A 13,740-nucleotide genomic window follows, 5' to 3' on the forward strand; every position below is an offset into this window, starting at 1 on the left:
CTCATGTCATTTCTCCCCCCTGAACTGTGTGGTATGTGCAGATGAAGAAATTTAGTGCTCAGGCATCAAACATGCACAGGATCATACATCATAGCAGGGAGCACTCGGCAGCTCACAGTATGGAGAATCTTCAGAGTCTGCAAGTACAAACATGATTCAAAGCTATGATCTAGCTACATATAATTATGAAAAAGAAAAAAAAGGGGGCTAAAAATGCCAAACACCGGTAACACCACACAGGGGAATATAATACGCACGATATTCAACACAAAAAAAATGCACTTACAAAATGAGTGCATATATGTGAAAAAACACTCCACCATGTGTCCACTTCTAACCTTCTGTCATCCTTACTCTTACCCTCTTAAAAATTTGGAAAAGTGTCCACAAAATCCACCTTCCTTCATGATTGAGCTCCTAAATCCATACACTTTCATATAGAAAATGTACCTCCGAAAGAATTACATGTAGTGTCATATCTTTAAAATAGCATACGTGCTACCCTCACATCAAAAGAAATATTCCCAGTGCTGGTGAACACACTGACAATCACCTCATATCTCATGCACCTTACCATAATGAGGCAACTTCAGCATTAAATGGTGCCCTTAGAAAGCTCAGCTGCTATCATTTACTGTGATCAAAGGTATGTTTATTTAACTGTTTAAAAACCACAAGTTTCAAGTCGATTCAATAAACATTGGCCATCTCGGGCAGAGTATCAGTATGGGAAAGCACATCGGCAAGCATCTACCCCACAGAGATAGCCCAAGTCTCAATCCCAAATTCACATGCTAACCAATTTAAAACAGAAAGACCGTCCCTACAGGGGCAATCAATCAACCAAGAGACAGTTAGAAATACCCCATATTCTAAATATTACTCAAAACATCTTCTTAGTCAGATATTACCCAGGGAGAAACACTCCTAAAATTCATCTCAATTTTTAGGCCATTTGGGACCAAAGTTCCTAATCTATAAATCCAACAATTTTCTTGCTGGAGGAGTACCTTATCAAAATCACTCCTTCTAGCAGATCATTTTAGGGCAAAAAACCCTTTACTTTTAAGCCCACAATTGAGCAAGTGTGATTTTCTTTAAAATGAAGCACTAGAGGGTTCACTTTTTTGCCCTGTTTTGGATCACTATTACTCCTAATGGCTCTAAGATCTTCACCGATCCGGATACACAAAGATCTTTTTGTCTTACCTATATAAAATTTCTTACATGGGCATTTAATCATATAAAGTACCCTTTCCATGGAGCAATTAATAAAGCTCTTAATATCATACACTTTCGCACGTTCCGTCCCGGTGAAGATCCCAGTCTTCTCAACATAAGGACACATGGAACAATGTCCGAAAGGGAACATTCCAGTAATGGGTGGTAACTAACTGGGAGAAGGACTTCTAACAAATTCTGAGTGTACCACAATATCTTTTAAATTATTCGCTCTTGTGGCTACCATAGAAGGTTTTGGGCAATGATAGGATTAGAGGTCAAGACGTGCCAATGTTGGGAGAGTATGGAACTCACCCTTCCCCATTGAGAACCAAATCTTGTGATAAATCTGGTCAGACCCTGTCTTGAATTATCATCTCTTCTACAGGCATATGCTGGAGCCCATGGGGCACCCATCGAGGTGCCCGTAACTTGTTAGTAGTAAATACCCAAAAACTGGAAAAAGTTGTTATAAAGTAAGAAGTCCAACAATTGTACAATTAACTCATTTTGGGCCCCAAATTCCAAATAGTGAGTTTCAAGACAGGAGGCCACAGTCGAAGACCACATTATTATTATTATTATTATTATTACAGGTAGTTATATAGCGCCATCAATTTATACAGCGCTTTACATATATATTGTACATTCATATCAGTCCCTAACCCTCAAGGGTTGTACAATCTAAGGTCCCTAACTCACATTCATACATACACATACTAGAGCCAATTTGGACAGGAGCCAATTAACCTACCAGCATGTCTTTAGAGTGTGGGAGGAAACCAAAAGTACCTGGAGGAAACCCACACAGGCACAGGGAGAACATGCAAACTATAGGCAGGTGGTGCCGTGGCTGGGATTCGAACTAACGACCCTAGTTCTGAAGTGCTAACCATTTAGTCACTGTGCTGATGGGATATAGATGTGTAAAGAGATTCCACATCAATCCCTACAAGAAGGGCCCCTTGGGGGATCTCTAGCTTCTGTATCTTACAAATGACATCTCTAGTATATTGTATGTAAGAGGGCATCTGTATCACCATGCCCTTGATGAGATTGTCCAGGTATTGTCCCACCCTTTCTAGTGGACCATTTACCGCTGAAACAATTGGTCTTCCTGGTGGTTTAGTTGGCTCTTTTATTTGGAATAGCGCACTTCCCCATTTGGTGAAAGTCCACTCTTTGGTTTCCTCCCTGGCTGGGGAAGGGGGGAGGGGGTTGGCCCTACTAAACTTTCAAGTGTACTTTTGAGTGGCGGTGTTGGTTTCAATTCATTGGTGGTTTGTAAGCTCCAGATCCAAACTGTGGTTTGTTTGGAGGCGGCTTTCTTGGGGTCCTTATTAGACCTACGTAATTTGGTGCATAGAGGGTTGAGGGCCTATTCGCTGGTTATGTGCGGCAATGAACTATGTCACTTTTATAACTTATGCTGTTCTATGAAATTGACTTTAATAAAGCACTCCTGTTTTGTTAAAAAAAATAGAAGCCAAAAGGAAAAATAGAAGCCAGAAGGAATGTCATTTGCCGCTTTAAAACCTTTTTTCTTTGTAAATGTCAATGCTCCTGGCTGAATGGCATTTATTTATTTAATGTATTTTTTTTTCACTGTTACATGTTCCCCTGAGCAGTGCCCACCCCCCAGTTATTTTTGACAACTCTTTACCTTATGCCAATGAAAATTGACAGTTTTGACAGATTCAGCTCCTTGTGTTTAGTGGTGTTCAGGTTCATCATCAGAACTTCTTTGAAATTCTCCAAACCACACTCAAACCTAACCCAGGGAGTTCAGCTCATCTTTAGTCAGAGATACTTGTGAAGTGTCAGAGTCGCTTGGTCACTTGTTAGAGTAAGGTGTCAGAGTCATGTATCAGTCAGTTGTAATGTGTCAGAATCATTTCTCACATCACTTGTCAGTTGTTAGGAGTCAGAGTCAATGATTGGGTGACAAAGTCAATAGTCAGAATCAGGTGAAGAATAACTATGTTTTTCATTGGGGATGGTTATTGGGGTTAAAATGTCACTGACTACCAATGTTGCTATTGTTTTGGAGTGGGCATTTAAAGGGACGTTAACTACCAGTGATATAGTACATGTAAAAAATGCTACTGACCACCAATGATTGTGGGATTTGGGGGGTTAAATTGTTTTGAGTTTTTCCATGACATGTAGACATGGCACACAATGCAATTTCATGTTCCAGGGAACTTTCTTTCACTAATAACAGAAGATGTGGCTTGAGTGAATGATTAATAAAGGCCAAATGCCCCTTACCACTTCAATGCCAGCATGTTTCTTAATTTCCCAAAAAAATTGGCATAAAAAAAATTACCTTGAGGTGTCACTTTTTAAAAAAGGGGACACAATGGGGATCCGTACAATGTTCTGACATTTGATTTGATATTTTTGTAAGAGAAAAAAGTAATGTAACTTTTTTCCTGTATAAGTTAAAACAGAGAGCATCTATCTGCTGGTGGTGTTCCTTTATCCCAGTAGCTAGCAGGTTCCAGTTATTACTCTCCACTTCTGGAGTATGAAAGTGCTTTAGAATTTTACCTGTATTCCAGTTAGGTTTGGCTTCCTGTTAGCTATCATGTACCTGTTTCCTGTGAATGAGATCTCTTTATCTCCTTCTGGGTCCAAAGACAGAACCTGAATTATCAAACTTTAGTGAAAAAAATAAACAGCAGTCCTTACAAATAGTATGAATTGGCAGCAGCCCTTTTATTGCTGGTAATAATATATATAATAATAAATACCGCTTATATGTATCAAATAATAAAATTACTAAAACTAACTAAGTCATAAAATATGCAGCGCTCATAGATAAGGTCTCAAGATCCACAGAAACCTATTGACATATAATGTTCTAAATATACCATTAAATATGAAGTATATAAAACTGGTGACTTCTGTGGTGCATCCCTGGTTAGGGAACCGGAACAAAGTTCGTGACTCTTGTGTTGAACAAGCTGAAAGAAGTTTGCACTAACCAGATATCTCAGCAAATGGAGCATGGAGTAATTAAGACCTACTCCTGGTACTCTGAAAGAAAGCCACTGGAGAGGATGATGTCATCTGATCACTCGCCACTAGATGTCATGTTCCCAGAACAGCAGGACGATGATTCCAAAAATGCACATCAGCCAGTAAGGAGATGAATCCAACAAGCCAGCCAGCATCACACAGGAGACCAAGAGAAACCAGGCACCTTCAAAAAGCCCAGGCTCCAAAATTGGTCACAGGAACAAGGGGCAGCTAAAGGATATGTCCAGACAGTGGGGGGGCACCTCCCTGACGCGTTTCGTGTCAACACACGTTTTCAAAGGGTAACTTTGAAAACGTGTGTTGACACGAAACGCGTCAGGGAGGTGCCCCCCCACTGTCTGGACATATCCTTTAGCTGCCCCTTGTTCCTGTGACCAATTTTGGAGCCTGGGCTTTTTGAAGGTGCCTGGTTTCTCTTGGTCTCCTGTGTGATGCTGGCTGGCTTGTTGGATTCATCTCCTTACTGGCTGATGTGCATTTTTGGAATCATCGTCCTGCTGTTCTGGGAACATGACATCTAGTGGCGAGTGATCAGATGACATCATCCTCTCCAGTGGCTTTCTTTCAGAGTACCAGGAGTAGGTCTTAATTACTCCATGCTCCATTTGCTGAGATATCTGGTTAGTGCAAACTTCTTTCAGCTTGTTCAACACAAGAGTCACGAACTTTGTTCCGGTTCCCTAACCAGGGATGCACCACAGAAGTCACCAGTTTTATATACTTCATATTTAATGGTATATTTAGAACATTATATGTCAATAGGTTTCTGTGGATCTTGAGACCTTATCTATGAGCGCTGCATATTTTATGACTTATTATTCGAAGTTTCTTGAGGTTTACTTTCTATGCTAGCAGCTTAACTAATCATCTCTATAATCCATATACCCATTCATCTGTACTATTATTAGACACCTAGCGCTGTTTCTTTCCCATTTTTTATACTAAAACTAACTGTTTTTTTAAACCTAAAGATTAGTTCAGCCATTACAGCTCGAACTAACAATAAATTGTCTAAAATTGTCCCCTCATGCCAGGCTCAACCTAACTGAGCCTGGCACCCCATCTGAGCCATGGCCAATTCAACACAAGATTGCAAATCAAGGTTAAATAAATCCAGAGCAACATCAGAAAGATGAACATTGTCTGTACGATAAAAACCATGTAAGCTGCCCTCCAAATCAACATGTCTGAAAGACGAAGCTCTGAGTTCAGCAACCAGCACAACCCTGGAACGATTTCAGAAAAGATAAGCACCGAATTAGGTAAAACCAAATGGAAATGGAAAAGGACAAATTTGATCTGATAAATCAAATCTAACGTTTTGTGAAAACCAATGTCATTACCACCCAGATGTAAAATAACAACATCAGGAGCTGGCCAAAAAGAATGTAACAACGATAAAGCAGGGCGCAAGTCAAACCAAGACATTCCACGCCTGCCGTACCAGCAAAGAAAAAAATTGTTACAGTCTAGTCCCAAATTAGAGAATCAAAAACAATAAATAAATAAATAAACAAAAAACCCACGCTTATGTGACAAACCATTAAACTCAATAAATAACAATTAATGCTGCTGTTCACAAGGTGACAACACCATGACTAATAAATATAATCAATAACACAGCGCAAAAATAAAATAAATACAAATCATTTTTATGTGATAAAGTCCACTGTTCCAAAAAACGGTGATTAGGTGCTCCAATCAAAAAATCTGTGCCAAAACAAAATGTGTTCTTTGAATAATATCATCACACAGTGCTCAGTGACCACTTTCCAATACAATCCATACTCACCAGATTTGATGGACTCTTAGCTTGTAGGGCTTAAGAGTCAACAAGGTTTTCACTGGTGAAATGTGTTCCCAGGAATATGCAGGATTCAGAATAGGATAAATGGCGCACTTCCTCAATACCTTCCAACAATCCTCATGCAGGCAGAAAAGAATCAAATAAGGGGGGCACTGATAGTGTAATACTGTAACACTCCTTTGTTTAAAGATAACCAAAGTACATATTGCACTCACATGTTGTGAACAATAGATAAGCCTTAAAATAGTATGTGCTCTGTGACCTCCCACATCCAGACAGCGCTAGTCAGCAACAATGGCTCCGGAGCGCCGGTGATGGCATGCACTCCACTCACCGTATGTGATGTCATGAAGACCTTACCGGACCGGAAATTACATTGACGCATTTCTCCCCTCCTCCAGGGCATCCTCCAACCCATCAGGAGGCAGCGATCAAAATAATAACTACCATTGAAATGAAAACCCAAAAGAGTTGAACCCGGAAGGATGAATTGGTAATAACCAAAAAGCTGACTTTACATCGGCCTTAGCCAACAAAACAGATTTACCTAAACGGCATCATCAAAAAGATGCGTAGGAGACGGTGCAGAAAAGTGGATCAATGTCATCATTTAAAGATAAACCAACAGGAAATTATAAATGATGGATTAAACTAAAGCTATTGGGTTCTTTCTTTGGAATTAAACCTAGGGGAGAAATTCAGAAATTAACAAATGGGGGATTAGAAAAAGGGGCCCGCAACTCTACCCTCACAAACTTCTTTCTCTATTTCCGTGGCTACTACACAGCTAAACCTCTGCACAGAAGGAAAATTATCATTTAGCATACAACCAGGACCCAAGAATGTAGGTAATAAAAACCATATTCAAAACCATTAATGAGTAACTCTGCCATCTCCTGATTTGGCCAAATGCGGAGATATGGCAACATTTTGATTAACTTCACCGGCGTGACTGCTTTTCAGAAACATATCTTTACATTGGGCAGGATTATTCATAGTTAACTTTTTAAAGCAATGAGAGGCTGGATGTGACCCAGCACACGTTGCACACTCATGCTTGTACTTGCAAGAATTAGGCAATTTGCAGAGTCCGTCATTAAAACTAAAGCAAAGGCCTTTCTTAAAAGGCCCCGACTGAGAAAAAGGTTGTTTCAAAAACTGCTTCTATGGCAACAATAAATTAAGCCACAAACCGACATCCTTAGAACCCCACTTCAAATTTTTATGAACAGCCAATTTTTGACAGAATGATTCATCATACGAGAACCATGCTAATCCAGAAAACTTTTTATACACTTCAAGGATTATTTCAACATGTTGAAAACATTCCACAACACAATTCAGGGTGTTTTTCTACCATCCCACTGGCATAGATACAAAATGCCTGCAACCAGTTATTAGAAGATCGAGGTGCAGATTTACGCTTATCAACGTTAGATTTATCTGATTCCTTAATATCCAATCTGTTATCCTTTACTGAAGGTAACAGGGATAACAGATCAACATAATCCCCTTTCCAAATTTGTTCTTTGACAGATGACATCAAATGAAACCCCAACAGAGATATCTCACACGTCAAGACCTCTTTAAGACAGCATTCCGGAACCGAAACAGCAAAAGGGGACAAATCAGGAACAGTGATGGACTTAACAACTGGAGGAATAGTAGGAAAGTCCAACGGCACAGACCAAGCTTTCAGAATACTGTCTGAAGGAATCGCAGGAGTAGACGTAAGAATACGTTTAAAATTGTCAGCAGAACTATTAAATGAAGTAGCTAAATTAGACAATAAATGCTGATTTAAAGTCTCACCTGCAAAGTCATTAGGGGCAATCATAGCAGCAGTTAATGGCACACTATGATCAGCCAACGCAGCAGTGTCAGGTACAGTTGCAACTGTCACCTCCTGTTAGGAATATCAGCAGGCATAGAAGGGGGTGAAATACAAATACTAGAATGCGGCATCAGACGTCTCCTTTGTTGGTTATTTTGTACATTTGCAGAGGCAAGGAGTAGGGAATTAACTTTTGCAGCACCCTTACCCTTGTGTGGCCTCCTGAGAGAAGGAGAAGTGATCCTGCAGCTTCTCTTCAGCCTTGCCGATCCATTGCTGGACCGTTCTGGTGAGCTCGGGGTCGACATTGCTTGCAGAAGAGGATTGGGCTGCAGACACTGCCAGAGGAGGTGGAGGAGGCCTGGAACTGGAAAACGAAGCTGAGGACTCTTCCTGTCAGAGGCCGGAGGCAGAACAGGAAAAGGAGAGGACACAATAGTTGGGCTTACTGCAGGAAGCTCCGGGAGCTGGACAGAAGCTGCCGAGGATGGGAGAGAGAGGCAGAGCTGCATCAATTCATCTCCTCCTGGAGCTGTGACCCTCTCCATCAGCTGACGCAGGAGAAATTCCATAGAGAGTAACGCAGGGTGGTTCTTCTTCTCTGTCACTACTGCTTCTCAACTGATTGGCTATGGCTACCTCCTGACCCTACTTGTCCTATTCTTCTTACTTATTGCATGTAGTTAGTTAAGTTGGTTTGCACTTGTGTTAAGCTTAGTTACTGTAGGATGTTTGTTAGTTAGGTATTGTCACATGTGCAGGGGTTAGACAAATGAAAACACTACATGATTTGCAGGTGTGAAAGTGATGACATGTTTTACAATGAAAGTGGATATAACACTCTTTTGCTTCCACTGTGTGATAAGACACCTAGGTAACAGGTGGGAAGCCTCACTTTTGTTATTCACTGCATGTGCTAGTAATACAGAGTCATGTCAGAGCTTACTGAGCTTCAAAGAGGGCAAATTGTTGGTGCCTGCTTAGCTGGTGCTTCTGTGACTGAAATTGCCAATTTATTTGTTGTGTTATGAGGTACAGTATCATAAGATATTAAAGGCATATATACAGTTTCCAGGAAAACGTCATTTGATTAGCATAAGCGTGGTCATATGGTCAACTGAACTAATTTATTAATCAGATTGCCTTCACTACAATTATGTGTCTCACTGCTTATTGTATTGGTTATTATACTTAAAGTAATTCTAAAAGTAATATTAAAAAGCAAACATGTTATATTTACTTGCTTTGCGCACTGATTTTGCACAGAGCAGCAGATTCAGTCCATTTGGCTACAATGTTGGAAAGTATATCGGTTACTATCCATGAACGTAAACCATTGTCAGTACGTCCTAAACAAGCACAATCACATTTTCACAACCCTTATCCTTCTCATCAAAAATGTTGTTGGGTAATTCTACCTCTCACTGGGGTAAGGTATGTACCTCTTCCAGTCTATCGTTGCATCCAGCGTCTGCCCTATCCACACGTGGTACCGAATCCAAATCCTGCACCAGTTGACACTAAAGTTGTACTTATTTTTTCAGCTACCAACACTCCTGATTCAAGAAAAAATATCCTGGAAAATCTCCCTGTGTCAGTTCAATGGACAAGCCCATTTTGAAATAATACATTTATCTTCCTATTCTATTACACCAAAGGAAACTCAAGTATTACAATTGGGCTTGACCTTTTGTCCAGAGTCTAATGTAGATAATTTTGAAATTATAAAAGATGTACATTTATTGCTAGACCAGGGGTGGGCAACTGTGGCCCTTCAGCTGTTGTAGAACTACAAGTCCCATGATGCATTGCAAAACTGACAGTTACAAGCATGCCTCCCAAGGCAGAGGCATGATGGGACTTGTAGTTCACCAACAGCTGGAGGGCCATAGTTGCCCACCCCTGTGCTATACGTTTAATGTTTAAGGTTCTCTATGATAAACCTAATGATAGGAATCGATCTCAGGCCAGTGGAAACTCTGCATCTACTAATCTTACAATTAATGAATTACGAGCAATGCAAGATCTTATGGAATTGTGGGAAGAGAGTCATGTAGACCTTGATGGTACTTAGAGGGAGGATGTATCCCCCTGTGACCCCTTGTTGCCCCCTCCCCATAGATAAAAAACAAAATTATAAACATTCCCAGTGTTAAGCAACAATCCCAATATTTGGGCCTTCATACAACAAACCACAAAGGAAATTGAGAAGATTGTATGGAAAAATACAGAAACAGTCAATTTGCCTTTGTCCCACAGAAAGGCACTTACCTCCTTACAGATGAACACAAATATAGTCATCAAACCAACGGACAAAGGGGGAAACTTGGTAATTCAAGATCTCCCACAATACGAGCAGATGTGTATGCAAATTTGAAATAATAACGATTGGTATAGACCAATCTCCAAGACAGTTATTGACAATTATATCAGGGAATTTAGGAATTTGATTTTGAGAGCTTATCAGAATAGCATTATTGATAAAGACACATTGATTTATTTGAACATCAAAGAACCCAAAATTCCTACCTTCTATGCCCTGCCTAAGGTACATAAATATTTAAGCACTCCCCCTGGCTGTCTTATTGTATCCAATTGTGATAGTCTCACTGAAAACGCAAGTTGTTAGGTAGATAAGTATTTACATCCTCATTTTAAATCCCTGTTTTCCTTTGTTAAAGATACTATTTATCTATTAAAGATAATTGAGGGGTTACATGTGCCCACAGATACCTGGCTGATTGATATTGAGAGTTTATACAATGCTATCCCTCATGAAAAATGGTTGGCAGTTATAGCAGACCATTTACAAGAACATGACCAAACAGTGTATGAATATAATACCTTTGTTCTACAATTGTTAAGATTAATTTTGACAAGCAATGTCTCTATGTTTGGGCTCTCCCACTACCCTCCAGGTGCAGGGAGTTGTGATGGGGACCCATTGTGCCCCATCGTATGCTAACCTATACCTGGTGGAGTGGGAGAGGGAATTGTTAGCTCGGGATGATATTTGTCCTTATCTTGAATGAATTATCACTTGGTATCGTTACATTGACGATGTTTTGATGTTGTGATCAGGTACTCAAGAAAAGCTTTCACAATTTCTGAACATTTTGGGCCATAATAACTATAACTTGAAATTCACTATGATGTGCCATCAGGAAAGAATCACCTTCCTTGATGTCGAGATATTTGTAGAAGCAGATGGTTCATTTGGCTCTTCACTATATAGGAAGCCATCCGCAGGTAATACTATTTTGCACGCAAAAAGCTAACACCCTGAACCGTTAATAAAAAGTATTCCTTACAGTCAATATCTTCATTTAAGGCGGAACTGTACTAAAGATGATGATTTTGTAAGAGGTGGATTGTCTTTATGCCCGGTTAAGATACAGAGGCTATAGTTATAGTTGTTTAAAAAAAGTGTATAATAAAGTTAAAAAACAGGACCGCCAATTATTAATTTACAAGACCAAAAATTGTACTGTATGGTTAATAACTACCTATTCTAAAGAACATCAACAAATTAAGTGGATATTAAACAAATACTGGCCACTCTTGCTGACTGATTCTACAGCCAGTAAGTACTTATCATCAAAACTGACTATTTCCTATAAAACGAGCGTGTTTGATTAAGGACCGATTGGTCCGAAGTCATCATAGTAAAGTGAAACTGATTCCAACTGGAAGAACGGGTACTTATTCCTGCAATAAATGCAATTTTTGTCCTTTCATGTCCAACTGCCATGAGGTACTTCTTCCTCTTGGCCTAGTTCATTAAATTAAGCATAGAATTACTTGTCAAACACCAGCTATAGTCTATTTAATTAAATGCTTTCGCGCTTGCTTTTATGTGGGCAAAACAAAACGTCAGTTCTGTTTGAATGTATTAGGGACCATGTGTCCCTTATTAAAAATGATAAAATGGAGACCCCATTAGCAGACATGTTGGTCTTTACCACAACTTCGATCTGGGAATGATTAGGTTTATGGCATTGGAGCATATCCCGCCACATGTGCGAGGAGGAAACTTTGACCAAAAACTCTTACAACTTGAGACACATTAAATATATAAATTAAATGCCACCTGTTATCCAGGCTTGAATTAATCTTTACATTTTAGACCTTTTCTATACTCACTACCCTGCCTTGCAATATCACCCCACACTTTTTCAGCCATATAATTGGGTTCTGATTTGTTTCAAGACTTACACATTATTTATGGGTTTTTGTTAATCAAAAATGGTTGTAATGGTTCATGTCTAATTTGTAACTATGGATTTTGAGTTGTTCAACAATAGTTGACCAGAAAGATGCTCCCCCAGCTTGTTCGTTAACCAATATTTCAATAATTATTTAAATATTTTTCTATATATATTTTTTCAGGTTCTGGACAGGCATCCTGAGGTGTGAATGTACGGACGCCCAGGGCACAGTTTTTCGGATTAGTCTGAAGACCACGCTAGTATGTGCACTGCCAGTGGATCTGAGCCTACTGATTCCCCATCTTTTACCATCATGTGGGGATTTTACCACCTATTGATAGCATAGTTTGTTGTGATTGTGGTCTCCTATTTTGCCACTAGATGGCGTTCTGTTCTTCTGCTTGATTTATGTGGTGTGCTGGTCTTCGGACCATTGGTGGCATTGTTTCCATCCAAACCCCTGCAATTCCACAGCCTATATGGCTGTATGGAATTCCCGGGCTGCCTGTATTCACACATGTGCGGGGATGGCATCTGCACATGCGCAGTGGCACATCGGACATCCGCACCCGACCAATGATGTCATACGTTGGCCGGGTGGTAGGTATATAAGGGATGATTAGATTGGAGATGGTCTTTTGGCCACATAGGTGATCCCTAAATACTGATGCTGTGTTTGGTCCTCACATCTCTGTGGATTTAATGTTTGGTAAGGCTGATATTGCTACATTTTGCTGAGACAGTAGTCACTGATATGACCTTTAATATTTCCTTATACTCCCTGTGAGCAATTTTCTTTTGGCTTTTTCTTCCATAGTATGGAGTATTAGTGAATGAGGGAGACCCCCAGCAATGATTCTCTGCTGTTAATAATCTCCCCTTCCCCCTTTTTGTAAGTAATTTATATGAAAAAAAACGATGTCCTTTTTTTTGTGTAAAAAATTTCTGATGGTCATATCCGTACATCTTGTTTTGGTAGAACTCGATCCTTTATGTGCCTTCTGCAATCATATGGATGCCTGGGCCTTTGACTCAGCACTTGTTTGTCTCTGTTTTAAATAAAGGATTTTGGCAATATAGTCCCCACGGTAAGCGGGGGGGGGCTCATAATTTTCTGGACAATTTCTTGGAAATATAAATTCAAATGTTGTAGTTTGATGTATATGGTATAAATTATGTCTGATTGATTAATGTTTTTGAAACAATTGTAGACTGTATTGTGGATAGCCTTTTTCACCCCTGAGGAAGCCCAGGATGGGTGAAACCTGTGACTGTCAAGTTCATTCTAACTATTTGTATCCAATGTAATTTTATTGTTATAAATAAATTGGTAAAAATTATTTTACAAAAATGAGTTGGAATATTGTCATGAACCTTCAAAATCCCTTAATTTAGACTCCTTTGTAAAACTGTGCTAGGGATGTCATGCAATATACTGATGGTCAACCACTGGTCATTGTTTCAATCCTTTATACAATGTTGCATAACCAAGTAATTTAAGTAAAACTATCACAGCACTGTTAACTGAAAAAAAATGGTCTGGAAAGGAAGGAGTCTATCTTGCTTGCATTGAGGTAGTTAAAGGCCAAGATCTGTGGTCTGTTCCTTTTAGTCTTTCCAGACTT

The 13,740-nt window shown here is 39.6% G+C and overlaps 1 pseudogene; it reads right to left on the reverse strand.

Moving 5' to 3' along the window:
• Window positions 1-6,946: 6,946 nt before the first annotated feature.
• LOC149463322 (uncharacterized) lies at window positions 6,947-7,910 on the reverse strand (annotated as a pseudogene).
• Window positions 7,911-13,740: the final 5,830 nt, after the last annotated feature.

Source organism: Staurois parvus, unplaced genomic scaffold (genome assembly GCF_062004578.1).
Source record: "Staurois parvus isolate SC_StPar_1 unplaced genomic scaffold, SC_StPar_1.0 ptg000155l, whole genome shotgun sequence".
Lineage (NCBI taxonomy): Eukaryota > Metazoa > Chordata > Amphibia > Anura > Ranidae > Staurois > Staurois parvus.